Source organism: Panicum virgatum, chromosome 8K (assembly GCF_016808335.1).
Source record: "Panicum virgatum strain AP13 chromosome 8K, P.virgatum_v5, whole genome shotgun sequence".
Classification (NCBI taxonomy): Eukaryota; Viridiplantae; Streptophyta; class Magnoliopsida; order Poales; family Poaceae; genus Panicum; species Panicum virgatum.
Window position 1 is genome coordinate 584,627 of NC_053143.1, and position 13,277 is coordinate 597,903.

At 42.4% G+C, this 13,277-nt stretch overlaps 1 long non-coding RNA gene across 1 annotated transcript; it reads right to left on the bottom strand.

The window, feature by feature from the left end:
• Positions 1 to 483: 483 nt before the first annotated feature.
• On the bottom strand, positions 484 to 1,302 carry LOC120643369. Its single transcript, XR_005662992.1, has 2 exons — positions 1,217 to 1,302; positions 484 to 692 (listed from the first exon to the last, which is right to left on the bottom strand). It is a non-coding gene; the product is annotated as an uncharacterized LOC120643369 (long non-coding RNA).
• Between the last annotated feature and the right edge of the window lie 11,975 nt (positions 1,303 to 13,277).

Consider the following 13,277-nt stretch of genomic DNA (forward strand, 5'->3'; position numbering starts at 1 on the left):
CATAGATCACTGAAAAACCGTCATAAAACAGTATCTATGGCGATCTCAAATAACGTCATATATTGAGCGTCACAGATCACACCTCGTGACGTTCCTTAAATTTTCGTCATAAATTGCTTGATCCATGACGTTTTAAAACCGTCATGGAATGTCCCCGGGCCCCCGATGCCCAACCCAAGCCCGTTTTCTATGACGAAAATTAACGTCACGAACAGTATAAGTTTCGTCACAGATTTAATTGCCATGTCACACAATGGTGACATGAAGAATGACGTGGCTGTTGACTTGACGATGACGTGGATAGCAATGATGACATGGCTGCTGACATGGCAATGATGTGGACAGTGATGTGGCAATCGCACGTGATGTGGCAAGTAACATCAGCAGCACAGCCCACAAGTGGATGGGCCCAATTCAGAGTGGGCCACCAAATTGGGCATAATTTCAATCCTTTTATTAGAATAGTCATTACAGCCCAGAATATATATACCAAAATTGTAAGACCATTTACCACAACATCAAATCAAATACAATATCGTATGATTTACATTGAGAAGCACCTCAAAATTTACATGCAAGTTACATTCATCTTGCATCAAAAGCAACACTAGAAACAAAAACATCAAATATTCCAGCATTTGCCTTCAAATTTCCAATCTCTTCTCACTGTTTGTTCCTTCTACCATTTCATCCTAATATGAAAAGAGCACATTGTCAAATATTAATTAGAGGACAATATTTGTATTTGTGATGGAAACTACTGAAACTAGCAGAAATTCACATTGACAAATATTAATCACAGGGATATTTGTGATGGAAATTACTGATACTAGCACGAACTGGTTCAATTATAACAGTGGAATTAATGTTGTAGACTTAATTAAAATACTACACTCGACAATTGACACTAGTGATAAAAAGTAATCAATTAGGACATGCAAACCAAATGTTCTAGCACCAAATGAGACCAGCTACACAGGGTACTGCTGCATCTATAAATAATCAGAGTTGTGTTCAATCAAGCATGCATGACAGGATGAGCATCACAATTAAATTGACTGCAAACCAGTAGCAGTGTAGTCTTTTCTTTGTGTTAAAAGCTAAGTGTGGCACTAGGAATTATGTGGCACTGAATTGAACAATGAGCAATCAGACTACTCAAATTGATAGAGGCGTTTCAAAGACATTGCAATCAAATTGTTGAACTACTGCTCACCTAAAAGTAGAGTCTGGGCTTTTTCCTGGGCTTCTGCACCACGCCAAAACAATTACCTGTATCCAAGAGAAGAAGAGAAGTTGCAATCAGTTAACTAATTTGTACAAGGAGCAAATAGCCATAGCCATATACCATTCAGAGCTTAAAAGATGGAACTTGCAGCTCAATTTACATACTCATTTTAATGTAAGTTGAATTGTCCTAGTTACCATATCTGGGTGGACCATCATAGGCACAGAGCCGCAAACAAAAAGGAACGGTTAGAGGCTTCAAGGGACAGGGTCAACTCAAATTAGAATACCCACAGGGTAGTATCTTCTATCAATATGCATTGTGCATCATTTTGTTATAACAAAATTCAAATCCTACATAATTCTGCTTTGCTCAAAGGCTTATTTAATTTCATATTTGACAGATAAAGTTTGGCATTAGAAACCTGTAAACCTATCTAAATTATCTGCAGAAACATGCACAAGATTCTTTGGGGCAAAACATTCTAACCTCAAATGCTTTCACAAAAGCAAGATGGCATTCATCCAACACAAAACGTGCTGCAGGCTCCCACGACAACAACCTTGTCCAAAGCTAGCTCCCCCTCCAACCCATGCACATTCAGAACAATAATCCTGAAAAATAGGAGGGCATCTGTTGCACAAACTTATTAGTATCTCAGCCAGCCAACCAACCAATGCACAGGAGGGCGCCAATACTAACAAATCTGATAGGTGTATTTTGTCAAACACGTGATAAGCGTTCTGCAGTCAAAAATTTCTAGCTCAGCTACCCATGTTAATTGGAAAAGATAGCAATTGCAACTACAATGACATAGTGTAATCTAGAGATCCACAAAGCATAGTGCACGGAGACAAAACGCTGCAGATCTAGATCTTGTGGCAGACTTACCTAGCCATTGTCACACCCGGTTTCAAGGACAAAACCGAATGCATAGCTATATGTATGCCAGGATCAAGTTTCATACATATAGAGACATCATAAGTGAATAATCAGTAATAGTATCACGAAAAAAAAACTAAAACAAAAAAAAGACTATCAGAGTTTACAGCTTATTCTGGAAACAAAGGCTCCAAACTTCACAGGCAATCAACTGGGGGTTGCGTACGCCTAGAACTCAGCAACATCTTTAGAAATCTTTATACACCTTCTCCTTCTGAGCAGCAGTAAGCAAGGGTGAGTACACTTATGGTTGGTACTCAGCAAGGCCACAAGAAATAACCAGAAAATGATTTAAATCCATCTTTAAGTTTATTAATCATGTGAGGGTCCAAGCCGCTCTTGACCGTGAGCACGGCTAACCGGTTAGTTTTAACTCTGCAGAGGTTGTACACTTTCACCACAATTCGCGTAAAAGTTCCGAAGAACTTTGAACCCAACCACGCAATGTGCTAGCTAGGCACAATACCACACTTCCGAGGTGTGATTGCATAGGGACGCTACGAGGCCTTTACAAAGATTCCCTAACCCATGACAATCCGCTAAGGTTTCAAGTCAAAGCGGTCATAACACTGTCCTAATGAGGTGGTACCTTGCCAAAGGACCATTAAACAATACCAATTGCCCCAAGAGGACCGAGCTATACCCCGTCGATGCATCCCCTCTTGCCCTTTCGGTAAGACTGTCACAAGCTAGAGTCTCTAATTAATCAGCCAAGACCAGAGCCATATAGTATTGTGGTTGTACTGTTTTCTTGGGTGGTTCTCCATGTTCCAATTAAATCATCATAATACTCTTGTAAATAAGCATAGATAGAAAGATGGTTAGGGTCACTTGCCTTTCTCCAACGAAAAGCTACTCTTACTGCTCTTCAACTTTTGCTCACTTGGAATTCTTGATCTTCAATCTTCAAACAATGATCCTTCTACTCGAAGCAATCACCGAGCAAACATACAAAGCAAATAACAAGAACAACTAAGAACAATACACCAAAACAAAAGAAAGGCTTTGAAAGAACGCTCTAAAGGATAGGGCTTGGTGCTACGGTTACGAAAACGCAAGAAACGCGGAAAACGAAGCTACGGTTGAAAAGAAACAGCTATCGGAAGATTTATATTATAACCGAATAGAAAACTATAAGCTTGATTTATTTTAATTAGGAAACACATGTAAACGATATCTGAAAGAAATATCCATATTAACTAAATCATATTGATTTATATTTGTAAAGGCGAGTACACTTAGTCACATTTTATTTATCAATTTTTAGTATGAATTAAACTGGTTAACTATTTAACTAGCAAATAAAAGAGTGTTGTGAGCGTCTAGCGTAAAACTTTATGATCTGTGATTTGAACTAATCAAGTTACATTAAAAGAAACATTTATATTTGTATTAATCCAATTAACATTAATTATGAAAATCGGTGTACAACTCTAATTAGCTTTTAATCTAAAAAACTAGTTGAAATAAATATTAATCAAATTGATTCTAAATCTATTTTAAAAAAACAAGAACTACGACGCAACAGCACTACTAAACTATAGCTCATGCTAAAATAAAGCTAACACAACGAAAGCGAACTAAAACAGAGTTAAAATATTAAAACTAAGAGAGCTTGGGGTTTGTACTATACTTGTGCTGAGACGCAACGTGACCATCCAACTTGGGACCGAAAGGTTGCGGCGGGGTCTGCTCCGGCCTGCTAGACCAAGGCTGCGCGGGCACCAGGGCACGCAGCGCCAGGAGGCGTGGCAGCGATCGACGATGGCTCCTGGTGGCGGCGCTCGGGAGGGCGACACGCAGGGAGGCGCACACGGCTGCGCTGCGGGGGCGGCAGCACGCAGGGCTGGTCGCTTCCATGTGCAGCAGAGAAGGTCGTGGGGTGCGGCGGCGCTGCTGGTGCCCCTCGCGAGTAGGGGTGCAGACGCAGCAGGGCAAGGAAGAAGGCACGGGGTCGACGATGAAATGGCGACGACTCACGAGAAGGAAGACACCACGATGAAGAGGACGACGAGCTGAGCACTGGGGTGGTGTCAGATTTCACCGGAGACGTACGGATGCGGAGGATGGTGGGATTCTGGGGAAAAGATTATTTTAGGAATTCTCAAACAAGGAGCCTCCCTATGGGTAATCTATATTTTTGTGTGGAATAGCCATGAGAGGTTGGTTTAATATATAGGGAGAAAAGTCTCACCATCCCACATCAACTAGCAATGTGGTACTAAACCTCCCTCCCATGCTACCTACCTCACCCAGGGCGGCGCGGGGGTTTCCACGCTTAGTCCGTCCCTCCCATCGCCCGCGCCGTGGAGGCCGGCCGACACGCAGGCCCCGCCGCGCGTCAAGAGCGGCACGCCCACAGACCGGGCCACTGCGCCGGCCGCGCCGCCCGTCAAGGGCCACGCCGCGCCGGAGGAGGAAGGAGCTCACGCGGGGGGAGAGAGCCACCGGAGAGGGAGATCTCCCTATCCGCAGAGCTCGACCTCCACGCCCATACGGCCGGCCCGCGCGGAGCTCGCGCAGCGCTCGCCACGAGCAGATCTGAGGTGGGGAGGGGGAAAGGAAGGGAGAGAGGAGGGTCTGAGAGGGAGTGGAGGCGCCACCGCTAGGGTTAGCTAACACAGGAGAATTAGGGGCATTGGGGGATCTGAGGGGGTGGGGAGAGAGGCCGCGGTCGAGCGGCGGCTCCGGCGCGGGAGGATGCCGGCTCACGCGCGGGTGCGGGCGCAGGCGCCGGCGCCGGCACGAGGAGGCCAGGGAGGAGGAGGCCACCGGAGGATCTGAGGGGGTGGGGAGGGACGAGAGAGAGAGAGGGGAGTGTGGACTGCAGCAGCGCAGGAGAAAGGAGGCGGGCAGGCGGGGGTGTGGGGGAATGGAGGAGCTAGGGTTTGTGTTGAGCGCGATTTTATATCCATGGAATCTGATTAGAGCCATCGGATCGGCAATGAACGGACTGAAATAGTTGGGCCATTTGGACTAAGATGGGCCTTCTTTCATGCATTCTCCGTTTAACTTTTTTTCATTTTATTGCACCATTGTAAAGTAACATATAAAACTAATTATCTTATATATACCAATATATTTTTTATATATAATACACTACCTATAATATTTTCTGTAGGAGTTTCAAGAATTTTCGAACATATTTGGTATTTTCTACCATTTAAATGAATTTTGCATGCTTGATGAAAGTAATTACTATTTGAACCACAAGTATCTTAAATAATATCTAAAAAATCTCGAAAAAATATATTTAAGTATATCCGTTTAATTATAGCTCATATCTTAAAAATGGAAGAAAATTTTAAATGTTTCCTAGGTATAATTCAAACTTCTATTTGCAATCTTATAACAAAATAATGATAATAATACCTAAAACTTCAACAAAAATTCTATAAATTGGCATAGAATCATTTTAAGGATGCATAAGCTTGACAAAAAAGTTTCATAAGATTTATGATAATTGGAGGATATATTGTTCACAAAATGGATAGATCTCTCACATTGTTTCCTACAACTCAAGTTAAACTTTGAAATTTGAATACATCATAACATTTTCGAACATGTATCCGCATCAAATTTGGATACAACCTTACGTTTGCTATAATATAAGAAAATATTAAGCTACATTAGCAATTGTTATGTAAAAAACATGTTTTTTCAATTCACCATTTAGGTGGAAGAAAGCAAGCCATATGAAATTTTTTTGAAAATAGCAATTAACATGCAAACAAACACTATTAAATGAAAAATCATGACTTTAGAAAAAAGAAACATCAAATTTGGAGATCATACAAGGAAGAAATACTAGTTACAAATTTTAATTCCGGATCAAAAAGAGAAAATGAACTTTATATGTGTTCTTCATCTCACTCGATATAAAACAATAAGACTAGAAATGGATGCCTGTCACAAGAGGAACGATGGTGCAGTGGAAATGCCATCATTTGTAGAGGAAAGTTCCAGGTTCGATTCCTGCATCCGCTGTTTTTTCTCTCTGGCTTTTCGGTATTCATAAAAAATTTATTGCCCCTGACCTTCACAAGCTAAGGTTTGGCGCACTGGTAGAGCGGTCGACTCTTGTCTAGGTGACCCCGGTTCGAATCCCCAATTGCGCCTCTTTTTTTTTGAATTAAAACATGGGCTACATATGTATTAAATACTTAATACCTGGCATGTAGTTGCAAACATTGTTGTAGTGTAATGGAAAGGTGGGTGCCTCTCACGCTTGTGACCAGGGTTCGAACCCCTCCCCCCTTGTGCCATTTTTTTTCAAATTTAAGCCATACTAACTAAAAAAAATAATGCCTAGCATCCCATGAATGAGAGCATAACTCATTTATTTTCCTTTTAAGCCATACTGATAATTTAACTAAAAAAAATAACGCCTAGCATACCATAGATGAGAGCATAGCTTGGATAAGAATCAAACAAGAGAAACAAAAACTTGAATAAAAATGATGAATGTCAAAATATATAGTCAAAATAACTATGACGATTTCTATGATATTAATATTAAAATATGTGGGCTCAATTATGACGAATTCAATAAAACGTCACTAAGTTTTGGGCCTAGGGCCCATACCTTCAAATTCATGACGAAAATCTGAAAATTGTCATGGATTATATGCAATTGTGACGCTCCATTAAAATGTCATAAAAATTTTCGTCATAGATCACCACATTTTTTGTAGTGCCCGGTGCCGCTGCGCCGCACCTCGCCAGCGCCCCTGCTCCCTCGGCCTGTAGGCGGCCCTAGCTCCCCGGAGCTTTCGTCGCCCGCTCGACACCCCTCCTGTGGCCTCTCGGCATCCCATTCCACTCTAACCAAAGTGAGCAATATGAAACTTTTACAGTGTTTGCAGCTAATTTTCGGCGGCGTTGCCCGTTTGGCCGACGAAAGTTATGATTATAAGTGCATTGTAGTTAATTTTCGGCGGTTCTTATGCGTGGCCGTCGAAACTTATGATTATAGGATGTCTAATTAGTACAAACTATATGGATTAAGTCAAATGTCATGCTTACTTATATATTGAGTTATGATTTGTTATAGTTTAACATGCTTAGTTATACGTTGCCACTTATACAATGTCTTATCATTTTGATATGCTATGCTTTATCATGCCATGTCTTTGTTATATGTTACCATTTATATGAAGTCACGGAACCTATGCGTCACCCGTTTCGGACTGGCAACATCTCAAGTGCGTTGCGCACGTGAGATGTAGCTGGTTCGGAATTGTCCCTTTTTTGGACAGCCTCGGAGTGACCGATAGAGTGTGGTATTTACGATGAGACACGGGGTCTGAGCGAATTTCGGCGGCATAACCCTGTTGTTCTCCGCTGCACCACATTTGGGCATGCAGTTGGAGAACAACGGGGTTATGCTGCCGAAACTTCGTTCACACCCCGCAGACTCATCATAAATCCGCGTTCTGTCGGCCATTCTTGGGTGGGTTTAGGACATATCATTACCTATAGATGTAGGGCCGCAATACGTTGAAAAACAAGAAGCTTACCATCTACCTTGCTTTAATCTATATATAGCCTTAAGTATGGGCGACAATCGCCGACGGATGTATGATGGTTGGGATAAGAGTGGGGTAAAGCTCACTTAGCTGAGTGGAGGAGGAAGACACAGACTTTTATCGACCATGCTTTCTCTTTGACAACTCACAATCGGGTCAGGTGTCCATGCAACATGCACAACAACGGAAAACTTCTGAATAAATTTGAAATAGCTAAAGACCTGGTTGACTATGGTTTCACGCCTGACTATGAAACTTGGACCTTCCACGATGAGAAAGAAACCAGAGTTAAAACAGAAGGGGAAGCAAATGATGATTCGGCGGGCGTTGATAGGATGGATGAGATGCTAGAAGCTTTACAACCAGAGTTTGGTCTAAACTTTGAGGATCCTCCAACAAAGGAGGTTGAGGAGTTCTTCAACCTCCTTAAAGCTTCGGAAGAGCCACTGCACGAACACACAAAAGTGTCAGTCTTAGCTTTTGTGACTCGGCTCATTGCCATCAAGTCCAAGTATTTCTTCTCGAACAAGTGTTTCAATGACCTCGTGCAATTGATCGGGGATGTCCTTCCGCAGCCTCATAAGTTGCTCAATGACATGTATCAGTGCAAGAGGTTGACCAAATCCCTCGGTATGGGCTATGAGAAGATAGATATGTGTCCAGACAACTGCATGCTTTTCTGGGACGATCATAAGGACAAGAAAAAGTGCTTAAGCTGTGGCAAAGGGAGATATGTCGAGGTAGTAAACGAGGATGGCGAAAAGGTGACGACGAACGTTGCACAGAAGCAACGCCGTTCCTTCACTCTGGTACCTCGCTTTAAACGGCGCAGGGGATGACCTTTGTCATGCCAGAAGTTATACCGCCACCAGTATCGCCACAGTGGGAAATGTTTGCTTAGATGCCTTTTTCTCCAGCAGTTTAGGTAAAAGTTGCTCAACTGTAGCTAAACTTGTTCAATTTCAGCAAACTATAGCTGATTGTGGTCAATATACTTCAAAGACTTAAACCTAGCTATACTTTGGTATATTCTAACTTCATGTAGATAAAATTACCAAACATGTTCTAATTAAGCTCTACTTACGTGTAATAGGGATCGGGAGTCCATGCATCAAATCCTTACCAAACTCCTCCGCCAGTGTTAGGAAAACCTACCGAAGAGATCCGGCTCATCACTTGAGCCATTAAGCTATACTAATTGTGTCTATGTGTTGTCACTTATCTACAACTCTTGGCTAATATTGTCATTTGTTCTATTTGTCAGCAATCTGAACACAACACTGATTTTGTAAACAACCTCTTCGCCTCCGGAGGTAGCAGCCACAACTCCAACGAGCCAGGTCTCATGTGAGTTGAATGAGCGAGAGATGAAATTGTGTGTATGGACTTATCGTCGTTTGTATGGACTTGAGACTTGTGTATCTATGGACTTGTAGTATGGATTTCGCATTTGAGATTTGTACGTGGTTGTTATGGATTTGACACTTGTTGAGATGTTATTTGAGAATGGACTTGTTGACTTGTATGGACTTGTATATCTATGGACTTGTTGAGATGTTATTTGAGAACGTGGATGCACTTGAGATTGTGGATGTGTTGTGAATATATAATCTAGAATTTGTATACAATGTCAAAATCTGAGGAGTAAAAGAAGTTTAGGGCTGTTTTGGCTCCTGGAAAGTCTAATTTTCGGCGGCTTTGGCCAGGCCGCGGCCTCGTCAGGCCGCCGAAAATAGCCCTACACTATTTTCGGCGGCTAGAGCTCCACCATTTTCAGCGGTTGGGCCTGGCCACCGAAAATAGGGGGCCTTATTTTCGACGGCTTGTCCGTGCCGCCGAAAATAAGCCACGCCGGGTCTATTTTCGGCGGCCAGGCATACCGCCGAAAATAAAACCTATTTTCGGCCATTTTCTTTCGGCAGACCAATACCGCCGAAAATAAGCGGAAAACCACCGAAAATAGCTACTACCGCGGTTTTGGGCTTATTTTCGGCAATTTTTGGCCGCCGAAAATGAACTGGTTTCCTGTAGTGAACCTCATGCGGAAAAAACACCAGAGTGAGAAAGATAAAAATTAGAAGAACCAATATGTCGTCACACCACTGGTCTAATTCAGTAACTAGACCGCCTAGGGGGAACTGGGCCAATTCATTTGAAGGAAAATCTCAAAATCACAAGCCTTCTACTGAATTACAAGTCCATTTAACCGGTGCCGAGCTACCAAAATTTGTTTCTACTACAGATACCGTATAAATGAATGGTTGGCATCAAACTAAAGGTCATGTTGTAAACATGGTACAAACGTGTTTCTCACTGCGTCATAGCGACAGTATCTTAATCCATTTTTTCCTATTTTTCCCGCCCCTTGATTATTACTTTACTCTGACTTGACAGGGTACTGGCCACTAGCCAGTAGCCAGTGGGCGACTATCCTGTTTCTCGTTGAAATAAGTTGGAATGATTGCTAGCAAGCTACTGCGTGTCCCGACAAGACGCGGCTTGCTTCTAAAGCACACGTTTATACATGTATCTATGAGTTTCAAGTATTATTGTCTCTCATATTCCCTCCGTTCCAAATTATAGGTCATTTGAATTTTTTTCCATCAAATTTAATCAACCCGTTTTATTTTAAAATTTATGAAAATATAGAAAAATTCAAGTCATAGTTAAAATAAATTACAATGAAATAAATGATAATTATGAAATTTTTTGAGTTAAACGAGTGAGTCAAACTTGGTGTGAAAAAAGTCAAACAACCTATAATTTGAGACGGGGAGAGTACATGACACTTTAATTTTGTCTAAATTTGATCAGAATTCTTTATAACTTGAACAAGTTTATATAGATCGAAAAGACACCGATGTTGTCTGTAACATCAATTTGACCTTATTATCCCACCATGAAATAAGTCATGATATTGTATTTATTTGACGTTATATGTGCAACATCGTCTAAGGAGTACAAAATCATATTAATGTTGAAACATATATAAATTAAATTGACCGAAAATGTTTGAGATGATTGATGCTACGATGTGATTTGTAAAGTATTATAGGAAGTACACAGCATGGTCACATAGGCCAAATAACATATCCAAACAGAAATAGTATATATGATTCAGGTATTTAATTAGAAAGTATTTCCTTGCATTATCTCTTAATTACATGCCACAGCCTCTATACATAATCAATTATACAAATAAAAAGATCAATTACCTCTATCTGCATAAGCCGACAAATGCTGGTGCTCGATGACATGTATTCCCTACGTTCGAAATTATACATCGTTTGGTTTGTTTTATACTAATTTTAATCGCCCGTCTTATAAAGTGAAAAAAATACGAAAAATCGTATCTTACTTAAAGTATATTATATAGTAAACTAAACCGAAATAAAAATAATAAAACAAGATGAGTGGTTAAACTAGACGTCTGAAAAATCAAACGATTAATAATTTGGGTACACACGAACAGGAGGGGTACTATACTGTAGTAACAAATGAGGAGACTGGGGTGCTGAGCGGCCTAGCTGGTGCACGAGATCTAGCTGCCACGTAGGTATGTAGGTATTATTGGTGTTGGTCCAAGCCAAGGTCCATAGTCCGTGGAAGGAAAAGGAACAGCCTTCAGCCTTGCCTGCCGCCGACCCCCATGCATGCATACGCCACGCTGATGACGACTCAGCAGACAGAGGATGAGGATGAGATGAGATCACAAACATTATTGCTGTCCTGCGTCCCACCAATCTCAAATCGAATTACACTGCCACACATCAGCAGCAGGGAAAAGTGTCCCCCAAATCGTGGACGAACAGAAAAAGGAAAGGAATTATTGGAGACGGTTGGCACCACGGGCTAATAGTGGATGGATGGACATGAGTCGAAGCCCGTGTGCGCCTGTGCCGTGTCCTGACGACGGCGACACCAACCTGTACCAGCTACGATGATTCAGCATGTGATTGATTGGGTTTGGGTCCGTCATCTCCCTGTTAATACTTCACACCACGGATGGACCAGCTGTCAAGAGGCATAGGCGGCCCAGCTCGCACGTTTTCGGTCCGGATTGGGCCCAGTTGTAATCCTTCCCCGTTGCTATATGTAGGAGAGGTATTCAGAGAGAGAGAGGGGACACGGAAAAAAACTTTGTATCTGAACTATCCTGAACTGAAAGAATCATTCCTCATGGCAACTTCTTCTTCCTCTCCAAGTTACTTTTCCTCCCAGTTCTTCCTTCACTGCCTCCATTGCTAACACTCCCAAATCCAATCCTGCTGATTGCTGTAATGCGGTGCACCAGAAACGCGGCATCGCCAACGGCAGGCTGAGGCAGCAGCTAGCTAGGGTCATTCTCGTCTTACCAATCGTCCCGCAGCCGATTAGGACGGCTAATCTACCCTGCCCTGCCGTGGCTAATCCTCTTCTTCTCTTCATCTCTCTCGTCTCGCGTATAAGAAGAGCCAACAACCTCCTCTCGCCATCCCTCCCTCCCTCTTCCCTGCCCAGAGCAACTCTGCTCAGGCAGCAACAGCATATTTCTACCAAAAAGTGCAGGTGCAGCCCCTCCTTCCTGAACAAAGCTTTGATCTTGACGCCGCCTCTGTCTCCTCGTCCACTTCGTTCGAGCCGCCGCCGCCGCCGCCGCAAAGAGGTACTACTATAACAAGCAATCCGCCACCCCCCCCCCCCCCCCCCCCCCGCGTCATGGTCGTTCACGGATTCTCCCCGTACCTAGCTGCTTCGATTCCAGTCTCCTTTGCAATGGGGCGCGTGGCATTGGTTGTGCAAGGAATCTAGTGCTCCCCTGTTCGGTGTTTCTGTACATTTGTTAATTAATTTGTTCCACGAACGCGGAAAGTTGCATCTTTCCTAAAACCCTGGATGGATGCCATTAGTCTGCCAGACGCGGATAAGTTTGCACTAGGCAATTATTGTGGCCTTTCAAATCTCAATGTATTAGATCTCTGTTTTATCTTCTTTGTAGAGTGAGTAGCTTGCTATTAGTCACATATGTTTTCCTTATACTGATAAACAAGATGCTGTTGGATCTTCTAAGTCATTCCAATTGTTGTATTACTGATGTACAATTATACATAAAGCGTGTTTGCTTAGTTCAGCAAGCCATTTTTCAATTCCGTATGTGTGAAGCCTTTATTAGGATGATTTTGTTAGTTCTTACAGCATCTCACAAAAAGATGTTAGCTTTCTGGTGTATTCATAGCTGAAAGTTCTTTTTTTCATATCCTGCTGCATTCATAACTGAAAGCTTTTTTTTTTTTTTGCATATCCTGGTGTTTCCATACCTGAACCTAACATTTATTCTCTTTCCACCAGATAGCAAAAAATTCACAAGGAGGAGTTCAGGGAATGCGGAAAGATGTGCTTTCATAGAAGAGATTTCTGCTGTGACATCAAGGAGCTTGCGGTTCCATAGGGGCCGCTGACCCTCTCAGCTCTTGATGCAAGTGATCACCTGACCTGCGTCAACTCCACAATGTTCAGACTCTGACACGACCAATCCATAAGAATAGTGTTCACCTCCATGGATCATGACATGGGGGAAGATGGCTAGATCTTTGTGGTCA